At 38.8% G+C, this 26,028-nt stretch overlaps 2 long non-coding RNA genes across 2 annotated transcripts; both read right to left on the bottom strand.

The window, feature by feature from the left end:
* Positions 1-607: 607 nt before the first annotated feature.
* Positions 608-5,546, bottom strand: LOC144667530 (uncharacterized). Its single transcript, XR_013573326.1, has 5 exons — positions 5,349-5,546; positions 4,471-4,515; positions 4,008-4,046; positions 2,671-2,803; positions 608-829 (listed from the first exon to the last, which is right to left on the bottom strand). It is a non-coding gene; the product is annotated as an uncharacterized LOC144667530 (long non-coding RNA).
* Positions 5,547-13,335: 7,789 nt separating this feature from the next.
* LOC144667529 (uncharacterized) lies at positions 13,336-18,235 on the bottom strand. The gene is made up of 5 exons (XR_013573325.1): positions 18,035-18,235; positions 17,204-17,248; positions 16,751-16,789; positions 15,398-15,530; positions 13,336-13,557 (listed from the first exon to the last, which is right to left on the bottom strand). It is a non-coding gene; the product is annotated as an uncharacterized LOC144667529 (long non-coding RNA).
* Positions 18,236-26,028: the final 7,793 nt, after the last annotated feature.

Genomic DNA, 26,028 nt, shown 5'->3' with positions numbered 1-26,028 from the left:
GGTCAGTTGGTGTAAGGACTGGAACTAAAACTGTGCAGGGTCAAGTACGAGACCAACGAGGGTAAAAATTTAGAAACCCTCCGAAATTGCGATCATTTGCCAATAATTTTTTCTGAAGGTACGTTAACACGGACGTTGGCACGATTCCAGGCACTTCGTATTTCCATGTCTAGGGTAAGGGTGTAAAATGTAATTTCAAAATCAATTTAAAGTGCAGAAAAAATTCTTGCACTTTAACATATAAATCTGCAATTTGTGTTAAATGTTCGTTTTCTTGTTTGACTCGGTTTTCGCCCAGCAATACTGCATCCTTCAAATATACCATAAAATGTTTTGCTAGCGATTTTAACTTTGTGATAATTTTTTCCAACGAAATTCTCCGTGTTGCTAACTGCGCGAACTTCTTACCGATCATGTGAAGCTCGCTGCTCAAAACATGTTCTGTAGTATTCTTTTGGAAGCACAATTGCGAGATAAAGCGCTTAGAGAATGAAGGAGAGAGTTAGAAACCGGCGAAAAAACGATTTCGCTGGTGGATGGGATATCCGACTACAGACTAGAAACAAATACAAACAAACATTAACATACACAACAATCTGACAAGATGTTTGGCTACAAGCAAAACTTTTATTCTTCCGTGGAAAACTGTGAATCTCGACTTAGCAAGAACACAAATTTTCACAATACAAGAATACAGCTAACGTAAGGTTAAATATTCGCTACTTGCGATTTCAACAATGTGCTAAGTTCATATCTATAATAAAAGGAAAATTGAAGGTATCTTGAACAACTCCAAAACGCAGTGTATTTCACTGAAGAACGCTGGCACCTGAAGAAAGAAAAAGAAAAATGTCGTTAACGTTATTAACTAATACAAGTAAACCATATTTCAGTGCTTGCGGCATCTATAGCAGGTCCTCGTTCCCAGGGCTTTTCTGTCATTGGAATTGTCATTGGAATTCAACATGGCGGCCCGTCTTATACCGCCATGTTGAATTTGAATGACTAGGAAAGCTGAGAACAAGATTGAGCTGAGAATGCAGTTATTTCTTTTTTTTTACTGATTGCTGTTAAAAACCATTTCTTAGGATTCTCAGCTAAGTTTGCTGGTAGCGGCTTCCAGCACTTTCAAACCCTTTTACTTTGATGGTATAATAATGGTATCAAACCCCGGGGGGGGGGGGGGTACTCCCATAAATTACGGATAGGGGTGTGCCGCCCAGGTTCTTAAACCCTGACCCTATTTAAGGATAAAGAAAGCGAAAATTGATACCCTTTTTAAGGCCCAAAACTGAAAAATGACACCCTATTCAAGGGAAGAAGAAACGTTCCGTGACGACGCAAATAACGGCTAACCGCGCACAGCAAAACACAAATCTTTATAAAATCAAAATCGCTTTACTGACACTTGAACGGATGCCTTTTAACGTTTAGCTGGGCGTTTTTTTAGCTGATAGAATTTAGGTACCCTATCTAAGGATCATACCGGGAACACATTGCCAAAAGGAGCAAAAAAGATACCCTATTTAAGGACTGAGAACCTCAAAAACCATACCCTATCGGGCGGCACATACCTATATAGCCCATATATGGGAGTACCCCCCCCCCCCGGGGTATCAAACAAATGCTCAGTCATTGGTAAACAATGATGATCAAATAGTTCAAAAACGTTTAGTGATATTTTAAAAGAGTTTAACCTCAATTTTTAATTTAAGTTGTTACTTTCTTGGCATCACTGGCTACCACAGAAACGATATAACCTGTTAAAATACCCTAAATTTTAGCCTAAAGTGCTTCTAACAAAAATCGAGCTCGATGACCCTCATTTTTAATTACCGAGTAAACGTATCAGCATGTTAAAGTACAACTTTTCCATAGTTATAAATATTTCTCCGGAGCGGTTAAATTTAGAACCACCTAAATATTTGAAAATGTTTGAACATTATTTTAGCAGCAGCTGATAAAGATTTGAAGCACTGACTCGTCAAAGTATAAGAGCTGGAAAGTGCTGTAGCCGCTACCAGCCACCTTAAATTCTCTTGCAAAAGACAATAGGAAAAAATCGTTTTTTCAATGCGGTGAGATCACGAGAATTTCACATTAAATTTAGTGTGCTAAAGGGCTTAACGGGGACGTGCGGCCCGAAAGGGTATGGTTTTCAGCCTTTTTTGTCTTTAACGGGGTATATATTTCACCCTTTTTTGTCTCAAACGGGGTATCTTTACATGGACTAATGTCAAACGGGATAGGCTTATATGACTGCAGAGGCATAAATTCGTAAAAAGTTAGCCACAAGCCGAATTTTTATCAAATTCTTCCGTATTGCTGACTTACATTGATTTTGGCATTGATACTTAGCTTAATTCACGATTACAACAAAGCCAGTGGGGTACTTGTCTATGTCTTAGACGGGGTATTGAAAATTGGCATTCTGTCTTAAACAGGGAAGGAAAATCAGAGGTTCGTGTCTTAAACAGGGTCAGGGTTTAGGAGGCCTGGCCGCACTTCTCTACCCGAGATTATGTCAAGTGCCACCCCCCCCACCCCCGGGATCCTTGCCCACTGGGCAGGTGACCACAGGGTCACAGAATAACACAGTGTATGCAGTCGTTTGTTTAACCTAAATAGAATGAATGCATGTTTATTAAGCCGAGTATAGCTGCTTTGTACCTTAACAGTAATTAGACGCAGTTGTCATCGTTGCACTGTCCAGAGGTTCCACAACCCCAGCCGAGACAATAATCATGTCTGTAGACACACTTGCATCCTGGTCCCAGAGAGGCACAGTTTGGGCAGATGCTGGCTATAGAATGAACACACAAGACGGTTATCAATAATAATAAATAAAACAATTTGGGAAGTGGCCATAACAAGCGTACTCGATGAGGACCTACCTTATGTAGGGGTAGGGGGGCTATGCAAGATACCACCCATCTGATGAGCCATATGGATAAAATTTATTGTTCTCAGAATTTGAGTTGAGACTTTTCATGTTATGTGTGCATGATGCTTGTATTGCTGAAGAAATGGCACAAGGATGCTTGATTTTTTTTAGTTTCCACTCCTGATAGAGTGTGGACTATACAAACAAGACACCATCTTTTACGGTGGGGGAGGGGGTCGTACATGAAGATAGCACCTGTCGTTTTGCAGAGTGGTGGGTCCTGTCTGAGTGCAATAGTTGTGACCATTACCTTAACGCAAAAATTTCTATATAACGCACCCCCTCTCCCCCCTCCGAAAATAAGCCCCCACCAAAAAAGGCCCCGAAATCTCAGACGGAAATCCGAGAATAAGCCCCTGTCAATCAAGTTGAAAAACATGTCAAACTAATTTTAACAATCAAGACGAAAAAAGAACATGACATTATTGAAAGATATCGAGCTGGTTATATTACAACGAGATGCCTTCCCATTTTATTCATGACACTGACAAAGACGTCACTCCACTAATAAAAGAAAGGAAAAAAAATCCGTACCATACTCCTGCTATGACTGTGTGGCGAGCGTGATATGAATGGAGGGTGTGTGTGTGTGTGTGTGTGTGTGTGGGGGGGGGGGTCGGGGGGTGGGGAAGGGGTTCGAAAAGAGCATTCACAGCGCAGTCCAATGGACATAACAGGCCTACACGACCCTCACTTCACTTTACTTGTCCCCTGGCGCCAAGTTGGCGCATAGGGCCTCCCTACACGACCCTGACGTTCATGAATTTTGTGCATTTGCTGTTCACTATGACATTAGGTCTTCTGACCTAATTGTGATTTAAACTTGTTTCTGAAGGACACATTTGATTCTCTCTCCAGTCAAATTACGCATTTTTGTTACAAGATGTCAATTTTCATCCTTGTGTTCAATCGACTTTTATTTCTGTGGCATGCGCACGTAATTGCATCCGACGCAAAACAAGCATCAGGTGTTAGTCTGAGAAAAAAGTGTGGGAAATTTTGTTTCAATTCGAAGTTCAACTCGAGGAGTTATTACTCCCTGGAGATTTAATTTGTAACTTACGTCCATTTCGTTTCCACACAGATCCATCCATTACAATTTCTGAAAATAAGACGGTGAGAGATATCTCCTTAGTTTAAGATGAAAAAACAAACAAAAACAACAAAAACAAAACAGATGTGACTGCTTATCCAAGCATCCTGTCATTATAGTAATATATTATGATAATTATGCATAATTAAACAAAGAACTCGGTACAATTTGCTGTCCGCATGAATTAAAAAGATCAATCAGACAGATCAATTTTTAGAGAATATTAAGAAACAAATATTGTAGAAACAGTCAACCCCTCTGTGGAACCATATTTTGTAACTTAAGTGACCGGCTCTCTTAACGCGGGCCTGTTAAGTTAGAAAAAATGTCCCTAGTTGCAGTTTTGCTTGCACCTACTATATTTCATTATTAGCTGATATATTTGACTTATTAAAAAAGCACAGTTTACTTCATGTGTTATCATTTAAGTTACCTGCGCGATCGCTTAATTCCTGCTTGAGGACCCGACCTTCGTCAACTGAAAAACAAAAATAGAGAAAAGAAAAAGAAATTAAGTGAGTTACTGGATGTGAAAAATTAAAATGAATAATAAAACAGTACGTTAGCGAGAAACAAAACAAGGAGTAAATTCTTGCATTAGTACACAACGAAAACAGGAGAAAGAAAGCGCGCGTGAAATTATCTTGATAATACAATTATAGCAATCCATCTTCAAAAAAGCGCGCAAAACTCTCATGATAATATATGATTAGAAAGACAACCAAATAACGCCCAGAAATCTCATGATAATATGGTAATAGCAAAGCATAAAAGGTTTCCTGTAATAATTTGATAAAAAGCCATCAAAAAGCGAGCACAAATCTCACGTCAGTAATAGTTTAGTAGCAATCCATCGAAAAAGGCGCGTAAATTTGAAGAAAATTTTGTTATACCAAACCAGGCAAAATTGATATTTGCCTCAAAGATTGCAGCGACTTAAAATGCAAGGAGAAGAATTCAGTTATTAGTGCACAGTAATAAATAGTTATAGCAAACCATAAAAATATAGTTACCTTTTAGGCATGTGATCAGTGGAAAAGCACGCTCAAGTCTTTTAACAATATGAAGTTCAAAGAAAAACCAATAGTTTCTTGTACGCACAAATTAAAGAAAAACTTATCTAGTCGCCTTTAAATTTTGGGATATGTTTAAGAAGATCTCCGTTTTATACACAGTAAAACTAAACCAAAACTGTTCGATTAAGACTTTCGATCTCGAGCTAGTTAATACAAAACTTTCGGCCAACGCGATTCGCACCCTCCTAACGCTACTAAAGTCGAAAAGAGAATCAGCATTAAAAAGCTCACTCACCTTCGCTTCGACGCGGAAATGGGACTCTGGCAGCCGAGCAAACGGCGACAAATAAAATCAGAAAAACGATGGAAGCATTCATCATTCGAGGAAAATTTTGTAATCAGTTGATTTGCTTGATTCTGGACTCGAACTACGGCAGCCAAGCTAAGATGCTTCGTGTAAGGTCGACGTATCAACTGAAGTTTGCTTCTTAGCTGTGTTACACTTATATGTATTCTGTCAACAATCTCCGGATTGTTAGAATCCAATAGACTAGAACTAACCCTAACCGTGTAAATAAACTGTATATCCCGCCCGTTTCAATTTGTTAAGGCCCAGCAGTTCTCTACTAATTTCTGTGCGTTTTACTTCATGATACCACCGACTTTTTCAATTTTTTTCTTCGAGTAAAGGTTAAAATAAATTAAGTATGAACGTATTCGATAATTTTTAAGGCATATATATCTTAGACGTGTCAAGAAAGCTTTGCGTGCAAATACTAACCGAAATAGTTGTAGAATAATTTTGGTCACCTCTTAATTAACGATGCTAAAAATATGACCCAATTCTGAGCGAATAATGTTGACAAGAACAAAAGGAAAGGAAATGGGTGTGGATCAATTGAATAGAGAGTTCCCACGCCAGCTGTACGGAATTTTATAATTTAATATATAGTCGAATCCCGCTATTTTGAAGCGTCAGGAGAAACCAAAAATAGTTCGAAATAGCGGGAGTTCGAGTAAAGACTCCCAAGTATCAACCTCTTCACCTTCAATTGTATTTTTGCGGCAACTGTTTTAACTGTGTCTGGAGCAAGTTAAACAGCTTTTATGAGTGATTCATTATGCTGCACAAATTGATTGTTTGGAAAAGACGAAAAACGTTAAATTAAATAAGTATAATTTCATCAAAAAATGCATAAAATGGTACAAACTATAAACATGTCTACTGCCAGTTTCTAGAATCAACGGATGAAATCCCATACACAATGACATTATTTTCTCCCACGTTAATAAGTATGTAATGACGTTCTATTTTGGAGTTGTCTTGAATAACAAATTATTAATTTTTATATTTCTTTGTTTTCTTTCAATTATGCCGCGTCCCTACTAAAGAAGTTGGCTGTAAATCTAATCTGCAAATCTGTAATTTGCTGCAAAAACGTTTGAACGGTGTTTTCTGATATAAAGCGTAGACCTCCCTTATCATTCCTGGATCTGCCCCTGAATCAGAAGAATCAGACAAATCAGATGGCAACAAGTAAAGTAGGTTTCTGTTCTAAGAAGTTAGAGTAAAACAACGGGAAGGAAAATATTAATATATTCTTTTTCTATTTATGAATAAATGTTACGGTTCAGCGTTCCCTTAAAGCGAGTTTGGATCACGCGACTTAAAGCTACTAAACTACGAACATTTCATAGTTAATAAATGCTCCAGCGATTTGTAAAACTTGAAACAAACCCCAAATTTGGTACCTTGAAACTACATTCTATTTGCGTGTTTTCCGAACAGTGTACAGCTTTAAAAGTATTGTCATACGTCGCAATCCTTCAAATTAAAGGAACCATTAGATCAAGAAAGCCGAATCGCCCGAGGAGTTCTTCAGTCCATTGATCAAACGAGACCTCCCGCACGACAGTCCGGCGCTCTACCACTGAGCTAACCGGTCGGCGGTTCTATTCTAATGACGTTCTATTTTGGAGTTGTCTTGAATAACAAATTGTTAATTTTAATATTTCTTTGTTTTCTTTCAATTATGCCGCGTCCCTACTTAAGAAGTTGGCTCAAAGAACTTGCATCATTTCGCAGCTGTAAATCTAATCTGCAAATATGTACTTTGCTGCTGCAAAAACGTTTCAACGGTGTTTTATATACAGCGTAGTCCTCCCTAATCATTCCTGGATCTGTCCCTGAATCAGAAGTATCAGACACTGAATCAGGTGGCAACAAGTAAAGTAGGTTTCTGTTCTAAGAAGTTAGAGTAAAACAACAGGAAGGAAAATATTAATATATTCTTTTTCTATTTATGAATAAATGTTACGGTTCAGCGTTCCCTTAAAGCGAGTTTGGATCACGCGACTTAAAGCTACTAAATTACGAACATTTCATAGTTAATAAATGCTCCAGCGATTTGTAAAACTTGAAACAAACCCCAAATTTGGTACCTTGAAACTACATTCTATTTGCGTGTTTTCCGAACAGTGTACAGCTTTAAAAGTATTGTCATACGTCGCAATCCTTCAAATTAAAGGAACCATTAGATCAAGAAAGCCGAATCGCCCGAGGAGTTCTTCAGTCCATTGATCAAACCAGTAGGAAGTGCAAAAGGCAATTTTAATTGTAAATATTTTCAAGTGTTTTCACACAGTATGAGAGGTTTGTTTGTCTTTCAAAAGGCGAGATTTTTATCTCATTAAAAAAAATAATACATAAACCTCAAAGATTTATTATATAATGCCTGCTGAGCTAATGCAAAAGAAACACTTGACGTCAAGACTACTCCCAAGAGGCCCTGCCAGGGTAAATTCCGACAAGCGACACGGCCCAGAAAGTAGCGACAGCACATAAAATAAAATCGCGATAAACGACAACCCTTTTGGAAAAACTATAAATTCTGACAAAGACAAGCAATTGTCCTTCAATTCAACTACCAACGACGACGGGAAGTGAGATAAAACAGCAACACGGGACATTTTTAAATTTAGACAAGCGACATGGGATTCTCCCTGGCAGGGCCTCAGTAAAGGGATATGAGTTCAGTTGGAAATAAGACAAATAACGTGGAATTCGAAATTACCTAGTTTAAATCAGGCGGGGTCCAACTGTATTGGAGGGAATAATGTTGGCAGCAACAAATAAAATTTAGAAAATCGGCGAAAGTATTCATCATCAATGGACAGCTTTATAATCAGTTGATTTGCTTGATTCAGGACTCGAACTAGCAGTCAAGCTGAGATCAACTAAAGCATGCACGGCAAACAGTTTGGGGCCCTTGTTCAAATCCAATAAACTACAGCTAACCTTTGACCTTAAATCTACATTTCCCGCCAGTGAATGCTCAAAATAGTGGCACAATTCTGAGCAAATAATGTTGACGACAACGAAAGGAAAGTTTAGTAAAGGAAATGGGCGTGGATAAATTGAAAAGAGAGTTCCCACGCCAGCTGTATGCACTGAAGGCTCGGAATTTTATATTTAACAATTACTCCACACGCGCGCGTTGGATATGAGATGGTATATAGTCAACAAGGCACGTAGCGCCGAGTTAGCTATAACGATCTCATATCCCACAAGCGCGAGTGAAGTAATTGTTTTATTAAAAACGCCCAAAGAATTGCAATATTTGAGCTCCCCAGGTGTTTTCGTTAACGCGTATCGGCTACTATATTTGTGGTCAATGGTATATGAGCTCACCTGTTAACCAATCAAAACTCAGGAATTGCAATATACCATTACTTGTTTTTAATAATTTAATATACTGGATGGGTTAATGTTGGCAGCAACAATTAAAAACAGAAAATCGCCGAAAGTGTTCATAATTTATGGACAGCTTTATGTTCAGTTGATTTGCTTGATTCTGGACTCGAACTAGCAGTCAAGCTGAGATCAACTGAAGCATGCACGGCAAACAGTCTGGGGCCCTTGTTCAAATCCAATAAACTACAGCTAACCTTTGACCTTAAATCTACATTTCCCGCCAGTGAATGCTCAAAATAGTGGCACAATTCTGAGCAAATAATGTTGACGACAACGAAAGGAAAGTTTAGTAAAGGAAATGGGCGTGGCTTAATTGAATAGAGAGTTCCCACGCGTACTGAATGCACTGAAGGCTCGGAATTTTATATTTTAATATACAGTCAAACCCCGCCATTTCGAAGCGTCAGGGGAAACCAAAAATAGTATGAAATAGCGGGAGTTCGAGTAAATGACTGAAGCGCAAATTCAAGGGATATGGGTTCTAGTTCGAGATAACGGGGACTTCGAAATAACCGAGTTCGAATTAGGCGGGGTCCAACTGTACTGGGTGGGATAATGTTGACAGCAACAAATAAAATCAGAAAATAGACGAAGTATTCATCATTTATGGACAGCTTTATGATGAGTTGATTTGCTTGTTTATGAACTCGAACTAGCAGTCAAGCTGAGATGTTTAATTTCGTGCAATGGAAGCATGTACGGCTAACAGTCTGGGGCCCTTGTTTAAATCCACAGCTGACTACGCAGCTAACCTTTGACTTTTAATCTGCATTGCCCGCCAGTTTCGTGTGATCATGAATAATTAGAGCCCGGAAGTTCCGTGCTAATTCAATTTACATCTGTCCTAGTTCCTTCGATTTTTTGAAATTTGTTCTTTCGAATTTTATTGGTAAAAAATAAAGGGTTATACGACGATTTTAAGTTTGATGCATATTTCTTGGGGAGCCATGTTAGAAAGGTTTGGGGTCGACCATGGGCGAGTGAACACGTCTTTTCACCTGCTCCGCTTTATTTGAACACGAAATTTCAATATTTTAAGCGTCTTTGCTATTTTATGGCGAGTGAACTACCCGGTACATTGAAAGGTAAAACGAAATTAAGTAGTGGCCCGGAAACTATCTCTCCGGATGGCAAAAGAGTTTGCGAAGTGAGCGCCGACGAAATCTTAGCAAGTCCTGACGACTTTGACAACGAAAACATTTCTGCATTGCCTAACATGTCTAAACTGATCGCTCAGCAACCTAAAGAAGCTGCTTGACAGACTTGCAAGCATGGAGAGCAAACTAGACGGTGTGCTCGAGAAAGTACAAAAATTGGAGACAGCCTTGAGTGGTGTAGAGTTAGAAGTCGAGGAACTGCAAACCAAGACGAGCAAATTAACAAAAGCGACAGACGAAATGGACGCCGGACTTGACAACTAAAATGTAGAGGTTCAGGAATTGAGAAAAAAGATAAACGACAAAGAAATTCGAGCAGCTAACGACCCATGCCTTTATCAAGAATTTTACAACAGAAGGGAGAATCTGCGTCTCCTCGGCATCTCTGAGATAAACGCTGCCACAGAAAGCACTGCTTATGTGGTGTATTAATTTTTCGAAAAGTAGCTTGATGCAGCTCGAGATAAAGAATTCCAACGCGTGCACCGAATTGGGAAAAATTTGGCCGGTGTAAACAGACCAATCATTGTGAGATTCTTACGCTTCCCCGACCGCGAACCGGGTCTTCAGAAAAGCTTTAGAGATCAAAGATGAAATCGACGTAAGGGTAGATTCAGTTCTCCCAAAGGAAATTCGGGACAGACGCAAGAAACAATGGTCAAAATTAAAAAAAAGCCCGAGAGGAGGGAAAACTAGCCTCTTTTGACAAGAGGGAGCCCGACAAGTTATACATCGATGGACGGCCCGTTCCTATGTATTGTATTGTATTGTATAACTAACTTTCTAAAGTAAGATAGTATGACGACGCTTAGATATTTTTTCTCTTCCTTTATGTTTCGTATTCAAATTTAAGAGTAAGAAGACAGTTCCAATTCTCATGGGCTGTACGACGAATAATATTATCTACAGTACTCTTAATTTACCATTGTCTTTAGTGTTAAGTGTGCTAAATATTTCAGGGCCGTAGCTAGACTTTTAGCATAGACGAGGCAAGATCTTGCTAGGTGGTCTGGGGGTATACCCCCCCTGACAATTTTGAAGTCTAGAGGCTCTAAAACGCATTTAAAGTTATTTCTTGAGAAAAATCACTCTTGTCCAACTACTAGGAGTTATCTTACCAACCAAACGTATTTTGTTTTTCATTTTGGGTTAAAATGTGAACGAGGCAAGTGTCTCGTCTTGCTTCTGGCTAGTTACGGCCCTGAATATTTGTGCCTTTGGGGAACCTATTTAAGATTTTGATTCAACACTTCTTTTATTCTTGCTTTTACGCAGTTTGTAGCAATAAATTTAAATTGCTACTGCATTTGAGAAGGAATTTTCAGATTATAAAGCTGTTTTATCTCTAAACGTTCGAGGAATTAGTTTACCAAAGGAGAGAAAAGCCTTGTTCTTGTGGTTAAACGAGCGAAAAGATGATATTATTTTTCTTCAAGAGACAAACACTACTATAAAGGTGGAAGACATCTGGAGAACACAATGGCAAGGCGAGCTGTTCTTTTCGCATGGGACCAATCATGAGTTGCTACTGACTCATTCGTTTGTTCTCGAGCAGACTCTGTCGGGGTGTTGTGCACAGCTTGGCATTTGGTTAGGTGTCTGCGATTTCTTCGATACTTCTAACCTGCTGGAGCTTGAACAATGTATGATCCAAGTGTATGATGATGGTTTGGACTGTACGAAAGATGCTCGAAATTTCCCAAAAAGTTGCTCGAAATTTCTTAAAAAGTTGCTCCAAAATCTTAAAAGTTGCTCGAAAGTTGAAGGTAAGATTTCTTAGCATTTTCATGCAATTTTACTACAACAGAATATCTAAATAACATTTTAGACCAAAATTTGTTGAATTACAAGGATTTCTTTCACTAAGGACAATACTGAAGATACCAATGACGTCGTGTTTCCTGACGAGTGAATAATCTACAAGGTGAAGCATCTTCTGAACTTTCTCGGAAATCTTCGGCAAATTTCGTTAATCTTCGGAAAAGTTAAAAAATACTCGGAAACGTTCGTATGGCCTTCGAACAACACTCGGACAATTTTCGAAAATCTTCGGTCTAGAAATTGCAAAAAGTTGCTCGAAAGGAAAAAAGTTGCTCGAAAGATGAAAAGTTGCCCAAAAGTTGCCGAGCATCTCTGGGGCAGCCCTAATGATGCTTACTGCTCACTGTAGCTGACACTTATTTATTGCCATGCTGCAATGTGACTTTGACACTATTATTGAGGGGTGGAAGCTCTTTACTATGATAAACAAGTAAGGGGCGCACGAATAGAGCGTTGGAGAAGATTTTTAGAACTCACAAAGAATACAGTGCAACCTTTTTTCTGTCAGGTACGGCTTTGATACGTTAACTTTTTGGACCTAACATCATGAACATAAAACGGTCGCCCGCTTTATCAGTGAACGGATAAATACCTTTTTCACAGGTTTTTGTGATCTACTCAAGCCAAAGCAAAAATAACTTTCGCAGCAGTCGAAGAGGCGAGAAAAGAAACTGTCGAATTGTTCATGCCGCTTTGCGGCACAAGTTTTATGAAAAGAGAAAAGAAAAATGAAAAAAAAAAAACCCTCTGAAAAACAGGTTACGGATAACCGGATAAATAGCTAGAGTTTCACCGGAGAATTCGGACCTGATTACTGGATGGTGTGGTTATAATGTATTTGTTTAGCGTTTCACATTAACCAAACATGTTCTGAGTTCTTTTAGTGCAATGAATCTCTCCCTCATGTACTGAATATTAATGTCGCCACAGAAATGTGCTCAACGTATTCAATTTTGTTGAAGAAGGACATAGTTTTAAATTAAATAACGCCATTATTTTTATTCATGTGGTGGCCATTTTTTTAAATACGGTCAGTTGGTGCGAGGACTGGAACTGAAACCATGCGGGGTCAAGGACGATGGGGAACAATTGGAAACCCCTCCAAATTAAACTTGCGATCGTATGCCGATAATTTTTCTGAAGGTCCGTTAACACAGACGCAGGGACGATTCCCAGCATTTCGTATTTCCGTGTCTAGGGTAAGGATGTAAAATGTAATTTCAAAATCAATTTTAAAGTGCAGAAAAAATCTTGTTAAATGTTCGTTTTCTTGTTTGACACGGTTTTTAGCCCAGCATTACTGCATCCTCCAATTATGCCACAAAATTTTTTGCTAACGAAATTCTCCGTGATGCTAACTGCGCGAGCGTCTTACTGATCATATAAATTAAAGTAAAAAGGTCTCTGCGAGATAAATTGCTTAAAGAACGGAGGAGAGAGTTAAAAGCGGGCGGCAAAAAAAATGGATTTCGCTGGTGGCTGGGGTATCCGACTATAGACTAGAAACAAATACAAACAAACATTAACATACACAACAATTTGACAAGATGTTTGGTTACAAGCAAAACTTTTATTCTTCCGTGGAAAACTGTGAATCTCGACTTAGCAAGAACACAAATTTTCACAATACAAGAATACAGCTACCGTAAGGTTAAATATTCGCTACTTGCGATTTCAACAATGTGCTAAGTTCATATCTATAATAAAAGGAAAATTGAAGGTATCTTGAACAACTCCAAAACGCAGTGTATTTCACTGAAGAACGCTGGCACCTGAAGAAAGAAAAAGAAAAATGTCGTTAACGTTATTAACTAATACAAGTAAACCATATTTCAGTGCTTGCGGCATCTATAGCAGGTCCTCGTTCCCAGGGCTTTTCTGTCATTGGAATTGTCATTGGAATTCAACATGGCGGCCCGTCTTATACCGCCATGTTGAATTTGAATGACTAGGAAAGCTGAGAACAAGATTGAGCTGAGAATGCAGTTATTTCTTTTTTTTACTGATTGCTGTTAAAAACCATTTCTTAGGATTCTCAGCTAAGTTTGCTGGTAGCGGCTTCCATCACTTTCAAACCCTTTTACTTTGATGGTATAATAATGGTATCAAACCCCGGGGGGGGGGGTACTCCCATAAATTTCGGATAGGGGTGTGCCGCCCAGGTTCTTAAACCCTGACCCTATTTAAGGATAAAGAAAGCGAAAATTGATACCCTTTTTAAGGCCCAAAACTGAAAAATGACACCCTATTCAAGGGAAGAAGAAACGTTCCGTGACGACGCAAATAACGGCTAACCGCGCACAGCAAAACACAAATCTTTATAAAATCAAAATCGCTTTACTAACACTTGAACGGATGCCTTTTTACGTTTAGCTGGGCGTTTTTTTAGCTGATAGAATTTAGGTACCCTATCTAAGGATCATACCGGGAACACATTGCCAAAAGGAGCAAAAAAGATACCCTATTTAAGGACTGAGAACCTCAAAAACCGGCCATACCCTATCGGGCGGCACATACCTATATAGCCCATATATGGGAGTACCCCCCCCCCCCCGGGTATCAAACAAATGCTCAGTCATTGGTAAACAATGATGATCAAATAGTTCAAAAACGTTTAGTGATATTTTAAAAGAGTTTAACCTCAATTTTTAATTTAAGTTGTTACTTTCTTGACATCACTGGCTACCACAGAAACGATATAACCTGTTAAAATACCCTAAATTTTAGCCTAAAGTGCTTCTAACAAAAATCGAGCTCGATGACCCTCATTTTTAATTACCGAGTAAACGTATCAGCATGTTAAAGTACAACTTTTCCATAGTTATAAATATTTCTCCGGAGCGGTTAAATTTAGAACCACCTAAATATTTGAAAATTTTTGAACATTATTTTAGCAGCAGCTGATAAAGATTTGAAGCACTGACTCGTCAAAGTATAAGAGCTGGAAAGTGCTGTAGCCGCTACCAGCCACCTTAAATTCTCTTGCAAAAGACAATAGGAAAAATCGTTTTTTCAATGCGGTGAGATCAAGAGAATTTCACATTAAATTTAGTGTGCTAAAGGCCTTAACGGGGACGTGCGGCCCGATAGGGTATGGTTTTCGGCTTTTTTGTCTTGAACGGGGTATATATTTCACCCTTTTTTTTTCTCAAACGGGGTATCTTTACATGGACCAATGTCAAACAGGATAGGCTTATATGACTGCAGAGGCATAAATTCATAAAAAGTTAGCCACAAGCCGAATTTTTATCAAATTCTTCCGTATTGCTGACTTACATTGATTTTGGCATTGATACTTAGCTTAATTCACGATTACAACAAAGCCAGTGGGGTACTTGTCTATGTCTTAGACGGGGTATTGAAAATTGGCATTCTGTCTTAAACAGGGAAGGAAAATCAGAGGTTCGTGTCTTAAACAGGGTCAGGGTTTAGGAGGCCTGGCCGCACTTCTCTACCCGAGATTATGTCAAGTGCCACCCCCCCCCCCCCCGGGATCCTTGCCCACTGGGCAGGTGACCGCAGGGTCACAGAATAACACAGTGTATGCAGTCGTTTGTTTAACCTAAATAGAATGAATGCATGTTTATTAAGCCGAGTATAGCTGCTTTGTACCTTAACAGTAATTAGACGCAGTTGTCATCGTTGCACTGTCCAGAGGTTCCACAGCCCCAGCCGAGACAATAATCATGTCTGTAGACACACTTGCATCCTGGTCCCAGAGAGGCACAGTTTGGGCAGATGCTGGCTGTAGAATGAACACACAAGACGGTTATCAATAAAAATAAATAAATAAATAAATAACTAAATAAATAAATAAATAAATAAATAAGGGAAGTGGCCATAACAAGCGTACTCGATGAGGACCCATTATGTAGGGTAGGGGGGCTATGCAAGATACCACCCATCTGATAAGCCATATGGACAAAATTTATTGGTCTCAGAATTTGAGTTGAGACTTTTCATATAATGTGTGCATGAAGCTTGCATTGCTGGAGAAATGGCACAAGGATTGAATCTTTTTTTTAGTCTCTACCCCTGATAGAGTGGGGGCTATACAAACAAGACACCATCTTTTAAGGTGGGAAAGGGGGGGGAAGGGGGTCGTACATGAAGATAGCACCTGTCTTTTTGCAGAGTGGTAGGTCCTGTATGAGTACAACAGTTTTGACCATTACCTTAACGCAACAAATTTCTATATAACGCACCCCCTCTCCCACCCCAAAAATAAGCCCCCACCAAAAAAGGCCCCCGGCCCAAATCTCAGACGGAAATCCGGGAAAAAGCCCTACCAAATGTAAACCTGTCAATCAAGATGAAAAATCTGTCAAACTAGTTAAAACAATCAAGACGAAAAAAGAACATGACATTATTGACAAAGCTATCAAGCTGGCTATACAATTACGAGATGCCTTCCCATTTTATTCATGACATAAAGACAATAGCCTATGACGTCACTCCATAAATGAAACGGCGAAAAAAAAATCTGTACCATACTGCTGATATGTCTGTGTGGCGAGCGTGATATGAATGGTGTGTGTGTTTGTGTGTGTATGTGGGGGGGGGGGGGGTGGGAAAGGGGGAAGGAGGAGGGGTCGGGGTGCGAAAAGAGCATTCACAGCGCAGTCAAATGGAAGTAACAGGCCTACACGACACTGACGTTCATGACTTTTGTGCATTTGCTGTTCACTGTTACATTCGGTCTTCCGACCTAATTGTGATTTAAACTTGTTTCTGAAGGGCAATGTTGATTCTCTGTCCAATCAAATTACGCATTTTAGTTAGGAGATGTCATCTTTCATTATTATGTTCAATCAACTTTCATCCTCGTGGCATGCGCACGTCATTGTATCTGACGTAAAATAAGCATCAGGTGTTAGTCTGAGAAAAAAGTGTGGGAAGATTTGTTTCAATTCGAAGTTCAACTCGGGGAGTTATTATTCCCTGGAGATTTAATTTGTAACTTACGTTCATTTCGTTTCCACACAGATCCATCCATTACAATGTCTGAAAATAAGACGGTGAGAGATATTTCCTTAGTTTAAGATGAAAAAAACAAACAACAAAAACAAAACAGATGTGACTGCTTATCCAAGCATCCTGTCGTTATGGTAATTATGATAATTATGCATAATTGAACAAAAAACTAAGTACAATTTGCTGACCGCATGAATTAAAAAGATCAATCAGTCAGATCAATTTTTAAGGAATATTAAGAAACAAACATTGTAGAAACAGTCAACCTTTCTGTGAAACCATATTTTGTAACTAAAGTGACCGGCTCTCTTAACGCGGGCCTGTTAAGTTGGAAAAAAATGTCCCTAGTAGCAGTTTTGCTTGCACCTACTACACTTCATTATTAGCTGATATATTTTTATTTAAAAAGGCACAGTTTACTTCATGTCTTATCATTTAAGTTACCTGCGTCATCGCTTAACTCTTGCTTGAGGATCCGACCTTCGTCAACTGAAAAACAAAAATAGAGAAACGAAAAAGAAATGAATGTGAGTAACTGTATGTGAGAAATAAAAAGAAATAATGAAACAATACGTTAGTGAGAAACAAAACAAGGAGCAAATTCTTGCATCAGTACACAACGAAAACCGGAGCAAGAATGCGCGCGTGAAGTTACTTTGATAATACAATTATAGCAATCCATCGTCAAAAAAGCGCGCAAAACTTTCATGATAATTTATGAGTAGAAAAACAACCAAATAAAACCCAGAAATCTCATGATATTATGGTCATAGCAAAGCATGAAAGTATCCTGTAATAATTTGATAGAAAGCCATCAAAAAAGCGCGCGCAAATCTCACGTCGTAATAGTAGTTTAGTAGCAACCCATCGAAAAAGGCGCGAAAATTTGAAGAAAATTTTGTTATACCAAACCAGGCAAAATTGATATTTGCCTCAAAGATTGCAGCGATTTAAAATGCGAGGAGAAGAATTCAGTTATTAGCGCACAGTAATAAATAGCTATAGCAAACCATAAAAATATAGTTACCTTTTAGGCATGTGATCAGTGGAAAAGCGCGCTCAAGTCTTTTAACAATATGAAGTTCAAAGAAAAACCAATAGTTTCTTGTACGCACAAATTAAAGAAAAACTTATCACAGTAAAACTAAACCAAAACTGTTCGATTAAGACTTTCGATCTCGAGCTATTTAATACAAAACTTTCGGCCAATGCGATTCGCGCCCTCCTAACGCTACTAAAGTCGAAAAGAGAAACAGCACTAAAAAGCTCACTCACCTTCGCTTCGACGCGGAAATGGGACTCTGGCAGCCGAGCAAACGGCGACAAATAAAATCAGAAAAACGATGGAAGTATTCATCATTCGAGGAAAATTTTGTAATCAGTTGATTTGCTTGATTCTGGACTCGAACTAGCAGCCAAGCTAAGATGCTTCGTGTAAGGTCGACGTATCAACTGAAGTTTGCTTCTTAGCTGTGTTACACTTATATGTATTCTGTCAACAATCTCCGGATTGTTAGAATCCAACAGACTATAACTAACACTAAGTAAATATTCTGTATATCCCGCCCGTTTCAATTTGTTAAGGCCCAGCAGTTCTCTACTAATGTTTTTTTACGTTTTTCTTGATACCACCGACTTTACAAATTCTGTTCTTCGAGTAATGGTTAAACTAAATAAAGTATGAACGTATTCGATACTTTTTTTAGGCACATATATTTTTAAACGTGTTAGGAAAGCTTTGCGCGCGAATACTAACCGAAATAGTTTTAATTATTAAATTTTGGTCACCTTTAGGCTAAAAATAGTGGCACAATTCTGAGCAAATAATGTTGACGACAACAAAAGGAAGGTTAAGTAAAGGAGCGTCGATCAATTGAATAGAGAGGTCACCCGCTGTATTGCATACATTGAAGGCTCGGCGGAATTTTATATTTTTATACATTGGACGGGATAATATTGGCAGGAACAAACAAAATCAGAAAATCGCCGAAAGTATTCATCATTTATGGACAGCTTTATGATCAGTTGATTCGCTTGGTTTTGGACTCGAACTAGCAGCCAAGCTGAGATGCTTTCGTACAAGGGACGACGTATCAACTCAATCATGCACGGCAAACAGTCTGCGGGCTCTTGTTCAAATCCAGTAAACTACAGTTAATCTTTGAACCTTAATCTACATCATGATTGCCCGCCAGTTTCGTGTGATCATGATTATTAATTAGAGCCGAGAAGTTCCGTGCTAAATTCTTTACATTTGTCCTAGTTTCTTCGATTTTTTGTGCTTTCGAATTTAGGTCAAAAATAATGGCGCATACGACAGTTTTAACGTGTGATTTCTTGGGGAGTCACGTTAGAAAGGTTTTGCGCCTGGTATGTTTATCGACATAATTATAATGCTATTTCTGGCGAAAAAGCGCGCGCGAAAAAAGGCTGAAATAATTATTTAACTGAATATTCCCACAGTTTACACGGTCATTAAGAAATCGTCCACTATACCGTATCAATTTTCTCTTCATATCTGATCTTAAAACACAGGCCTTTGACTGTTGTGTTTAGGGAATTGAACCGAAACACGATTATTAGACTTTCGCACTGTTTTAGAAAATTCTACTAAGTTTGTAAAATGCCTTTTGCAACGATTTGAGTTTTTTGAAAACTCTTCTAAGGAACTTGTTTGGCTAAAGCTTGCTTGCTTGTTTCATTTAGGTTATGCTTTTGTTATGCTTTTCTTAATACCATCGTCTTTTTTTTCAGTTTTGTTCTTTGAGTTTAGGTTAAAATAAATGAAGTATGGACGTATACAATAATTTTTGAGAGATATTTGATATTTTTTAGACGTGTTAGGAAAGCTTTGCGCGTGAATGTCACCATTTACCAAAGTAAAATGGAAGAAATGGGTGTGGATTAATTGAATAGAGAGGTCACACGCTGTACTGCATGTACACTGAAGGCTCGGAATTTTTACTTTGAACGGGATGCCAGGAACAAATAAATTCAGAAAATCGCCGAAAGTATTCATCATTTATGGACAGCTTTATGATCAGTCGATATGCTTGGTTTTGGACTCGAACTAGCAGTCAAGCTGAGATTTTTCGTGCAAGGGATGACGTATCAACAGAAGCATGCACGGCAAACAGTCTGCGGCCCTTGTTCAAATCCAATAGACTACAGTTAACCTTTGAACCTTAATCTACATCATGATTGCCCGCCAGTTTCATGTGATCATGAGTAATTAGAGCCCAGAAGTTCCGTGCTAAATTCTTTACATTTGTCCTAGTTTCTCCGATTTTTTGTGCTTTCGAATTTAGGTCAAAAATAATGGCGCATACGACAATTTTAAGTTTGACGCATGTTTCTTGGGGAGTCATGTAAGATAGGTTTTGCGCCTGGTATGCTTATCGACATAATTATAATGCTATTTCTGGCAAAGGATCGCGCGCGAAAAAAAAGGCTGAAATAATTATTTGACTGCATATTCCCACAGTTTACATGGTCATTAAGAAATCGTCTACTACTGACCGTATCAAATTTTCTCGCCCTATCTTAAAACAAATGCCTTTTGTCTCATGACTGCCGTGTTTAGGGAATTGAACCGAAACACGATTATTAGACCCTTGCACTGTTTTAGAAAATTCTACTACCTTGAGCTTTTTTAAAACCCTTATAAGGAACTTGTTTGGCTAAAGCTTGCTTGCTTGTTTCATTTAGGTTAAACACACAGCAGATCCTTACCAATTTCGTTATGCTTTTCTTAATACCATCGTCTTTTTTCAGTTTTGTTCTTTGAGTTTAGGTTAAAATAAATGAAGTATGGACGTATACAATAATTTTTGAGGGATATTTGATATTTTTTAGACGTGTTAGGAAAGCTTTGCGCGTGAATGTCACCATTTACCAAAGTAAAATGGAAGAAATGGGTGTGGATTAATTGAATAGAGAGGTCACACGCTGTACTGCATGTACACTGAAGGCTCGGAATTTTACATTGAACGGGATGCCAGGAACAAATAAATTCAGAAAATCGCCGAAAGTATTCATCATTTATGGACAGCTTTATGATCAGTTGATTTGTTTGATTCTGGACTCGACTGAACTAGCAGCCAAACTTAATTTAGATGTTTCGTGCAAGGGTGGACGTATCAACTGAAGTTTGCACAGCAAACAGTGTGGGGCCCTTGTTCAAAGTCAATAGACTACAACTAACTTTGCGTTTTAATCAGCACTGCCCGCCCGTTTCGTGTGATCATGTTGTGGCCGGCGGATAATCGCGCGCGAAAAAGGCTGAAATAATTATTTGACTGCATATTCCCACAGTTTACACGGTCATTAAGAAATCGTCCATTATTCCGTATCAAATTTATCGTCATATCTGATCTTAAAACAAAGGCCTTTGACTGTCGTGTTTAGGGAATTGAACCGAAACACGGCAATTATTAGACCTTCACACTTTATTTCATATTTTTATTCCTTTACAATATATCAGGGCGGGAAAGGTTGACGAAACATTTCGCTGTTTCGAGAAAGGTCTTCCTACAGAAGCGTTTCTTGTTTGAAGCAAGGCGCCCTGGTTCAAAGTATTAAAAAGTTCACCGCCTGCGTTTCAGCGAGATGGCTAGAGAAACCATGAATAGGGATATTTCAAGAAATGTTTCCGGATAGAAGCGATAAGCATGGGTAATTAGGTACTCATTTGAGTGTTTTATATCGGTGGAAAAGAAATCTACAAGTTTTTATTCACATATGATGCATTTGTATTCGCTTTCATGTTTTGGAAAATTCTACTAAATTTGTATTTGCTCTCTAAGAAACTTGTTTGGCTAAAGCCAATTTGCTCCTTCTGGTTAAAAATAAAAAGGAAACTTTAAAAATTCTGTTCACGCTTATAAAGCGTGCTGCCCACGTTGGCTGCTTTTACCCATTTTACCTTTCGGCATTGTCGTTGCGATTTTACGCAAACTCGTTCCCAGGGCTTTTCCCTTGTTATCCAGGGAAAAGCCCTGGGAACGAGATTGGCTTTTACTCTTCTTTAAAGAGTAGGGTTTGGAACGTTACCCACCACAGCGTAACCACCACACAGTGCACCCACCACTGGTGAACCACAACGCAGTGCACCTACCATACAGTGCACCCACCACACAATGAACCACCACACAGTGCACCAATGACACATGGCATCCACCACACAGTGTACCCATCACGCAGTGCACCCACCACACAGTGAACCTCCTGACAACCCGGCCTTACCAATCGATGAAACCAACAATCGATGATAAGCGATATTAATCGATATCAATCGATGTCAATTAATCGATTGATATTGGAAATCGATGACCAATCGATGATATGACTTTTAACATGAACGTTTTTTATTGAACGACTATCGCTTTATCCCGTGCGCTTTATGCCACCGCACGATCGGCAGGATCTTTTATTCTGTTTAGCGCAAACTAACAGAATTCAAGTTAAACTTTACAAGAAATCGCCGCGTAGAACACAAGAGCAAAATACTCCTGTGCAGTAAGAATGGAAGACTTCAGTGTATAAACGAAACAGACTAACTTTATATGATGGGATTTATAAGATTTAGTAGACAGAAATTTCTAATTCTTATAATATACAGGGCCGCTGTGAACAAGAGACCGTTTGACCTTTCTCGCAGATTTTAATAACTCCCGCGTATCGTATGTCGTTTATCGAAAGTCACGCTACTATTTAACGCAATCTTTGTTGAGAAAATGATGGGAAATCTAACCAAAAAAATTAAAATATATTTGCAACATTGTTTGCATGATTTAGTGAACTTTTGCGCGTTGACCTTATGTTAGGTTTTTGAAAAAAAGAGATTGCGTACGTCTTGCGTAGCTTTATTTCGAGACTGAAGCTATGACCTTGTTTTATTGAGACGTTAGGCGTCGTTAAGTTTATGTTGATTGCTTCAGTTTTATTGAGCGTTTCGTTATATAGACTTTTCAGGACAATGTTTAAGTTTTTACTCCGGCTTGTTCGTTGTGACATTCTTGCACCATTGTCTACTATACGCAAAGCGCAAGTCTGTGGGTTTTTTTACGTGTTCACTGTTGTATATGCCACTATAGTTCAGGCAAGACCATGGTTCGATCCTACCGCCATCTCAGAACATTATTTCACGTTTTATATAAGTCCGTTGACTGAAGCGGACGGATGATAAAAGAATGAAACAGACCCGGACGACTCCCGGAGCGCACAGACGAAAAACCTCTCGGCAGACAACAACGTGAACTAACTAACGCTGATTTTCAGCTATATTTATAATGGGAAACATTACGATACCAGAACATAACAAATGCTAATTACGAAATACTACACAAGAAACAACGTACAAGAAACAACACAACTACTACGGTAGAACGATCTTCATGTCTACGTCTCTCATGTCATGTTTTTCCTCACTGTCACGCGAACTGTATCCTTTGTGGTGCCCAGTCCTTTTGGTGCACTGTGTGGTGGTTCCGGTGCATTGTGTGGTGGTTCATCCCATGGTGGGTACACTGCGTGGTGGTTCACCCATGGTGGATGAACGTTCCAAATCTATATGCTTCTTTAGGACAACCTTTCTGGAAACACTGATACATTTGTTGTGGCTGCTTCATGATGCGGAGTGGGCCTGGGCCTAGTCCGCTCTTCCCGTGTTTTGGAGAAAAACATGGATTGTCTGAGGGAAACTTATGGCCTAGTCTGCGAGCAAGCCCCAGTCGTAAGAGTTTTTGCGCGAAGCCTACTTAGATGGTCTTATGTGAATAATTATCATTTTGAACTCGTTTATATTTTTACTACCTCAATTGTGACGACTGGAGAAGCTGTATTGTCTATTATGGTCAGTGCATTGCTTCCCAGCTTAAACCCGATGATTTCCAAAAGCCAGTATATCAAATTAATAGTTTTTAGTAGTGACACTTCTATGTTTCGAAGACCTGAAAATTGCTATGACAGATTTTGTATTTTGAAAATGTACAATATTTAAATTAGTTAATTCTGTTTTGCCACATCGACGCGGTGATTTTCGAACGGTGGACAGAAATGACTATACTGTCCACAGTATTATCTGTTATTGAAAGTATTTTTTCTGGGCAATAATGCAGCTTCCAGATTATTGCAACGGGTGATATTCGAGACACATCTGCCTCGTTCCCAGGTGCCTATCGGCTGTACGGTAATTGCGGAAAGGCGAGAAAACTGGGAGCACGAGGGTTGATGGTTAGGGAGCGAGCTGCATCAGGCCCACAACGTCAAGCGAACCGTGCACGACCAAGGAGAAGGATGACTGGGGGCGAGGCACAGACAACACGGCAACATGTTCTGCTTCCTTCTCCCCATTTTTTTCCGACGTTGTTTTCCCTGTTTCCTCTGCTAATATTATTTTTAAGTTATCACAATCATCGGTCAAGTCCAGAGCCTACCAAGTAATTTATCAAAATGTGTAAATTCCACCATCCGCCGTCCGGTCGGGAAAAACTTACAAATCTAAAACTGGTGCCCAGGCTTTTGCATTACTGAGTGTCCGCTCCAAGCAACGTGTTTGTTTCCCTGCGACCAGCAATATATAGTGGACTAGCCCGCACGTAGCAGTGGCTAATGTAGACAGGCCACTCTTACATAATTTTATAAAAAAAAGAAAAATAAATAATTATAATTTTAACATCACCGAATTCGTTGGAGTAACAAGATGTGCAAAAAACAACCTTGAATAGGCTTTTATAGATTGTGCTCCTAAAAGTGGCATATTATGCTACTAGCAGTGCTCAAAATTTTGCCAAATTATGCAAAAATTATGCCAGAATTCCCAAATTATGCTTCCGATTTCCGAAATCATGCTCACAAAATGACGTAGATTCTATACATAGAGGTGCGCAATAACGACACAAAATTATGATGTTTTTTAAATAAACTGTTGTTGTAAATTTATTTGTGTTTATGGCAGTTTATCACGGCCGTCAGCTGTCCAAATTAGCTGCTCGCATCTCTAAACCGTTTGTAAAATGCCTCCAACGACTTAACAATCACAATTGTATAGCTAAAACACGCATTGCAAGAACAAACTACCTAAATTTCATTTATTTCTGTAGAAAGTACACCATATTTACTACATTTTATGAATTTATGCTCCAAAAAGTGCTAAAAATTGCTAATTATGCCGTGGCAGTGCTCGTTTCACAAATTATGCTTTTTAGCTCCAATTATGCCAAAAATTATACTAGCACAATCTATAAAAGCCTAACCTTGAATCTGTCTGAAAGAAGAGGGCTTCGTTACTGAATATGATTGCATTGTCCAAGATATTAAATGCAAATATATTACTCAATGGAGTTTTCCCTGCCAAATGTTGTCTATCAAACAAAATTTGGGTTCAGTGATCATTTAAGAAAGTAAACTGCAAGCGAATAACCTCAAAGGTAACTATTGTAGCATGAATTGATACATGATGTGGCGTGACATGTGATATGGCGACCTGAATTACGTACGCAGTAAGAATGCGCATAAACAATAAGCGCGAACATCGCTCTAAGCATAAGTGTAAGCGTAAAAGATACTCGTTTTTTTTGCGCTTAAGAGTCAAAGCAAAAACGCGTTGCCACGTCGGTAGAAAGCACGGGAAAAGTAAACGATTAGTTATTTATTGCATTTGATTGGCTGAAAAACCAATATCTTCAAGATGATTGGTTTATCTTGTAATAAATAATTACGGATGGTAAACTTGCGTGTGAACGCTTTTCGAGGCACGGAAGCGATCTAGTAAGAAAGCTGTGAGTTTGTGTTTGTGAGTTTGAAAGTTACTGGGGAAAACATTGTATGGACAAGGGAATTTAGATGAACTCAAAAGCACATGTGTCATGCATTAAACAATACATGATTTCAAATATTACCGTACCCAAATTCGCAAGAAGCCAATCAGAAGCGCGATCTACTGTCCTGATATCCTACGATATCAAGTCACTGACCTGATATGCCACCATATCACGGTCACTTTGAAGTAAAGTAGTGTTACTGTACGATGAATTGAAAAGAGGTTTTACCAATAAAACAGAACTTCGTAGTTTAAATTTAGCGGTGTTTAGCGGTCGTAAAAAGAGAAAAACTTTCCCGCCAAAACTAAACTTAAGCGCGCTCGCCAACTGCGCGATGTTTGCCGACGAGTACTGAGACATTCAGACTAAGAAAATGGAGTCAAAATTTCCAATTCTTCTCTTAATTTTGATTTTGAAAATTTAGAAAATGAAACTCTGAACAAACGA

The sequence above is a fragment of the Oculina patagonica genome, chromosome 10 (assembly GCF_052425735.1).
Source record: "Oculina patagonica isolate OP01 chromosome 10, crgOcupat, whole genome shotgun sequence".
NCBI classification, from domain to species: domain Eukaryota; kingdom Metazoa; phylum Cnidaria; class Anthozoa; order Scleractinia; family Oculinidae; genus Oculina; species Oculina patagonica.
The sequence above is the reverse complement of the archived record's forward strand: the minus strand, read 5'-3'. Positions and strand labels throughout refer to the sequence as shown.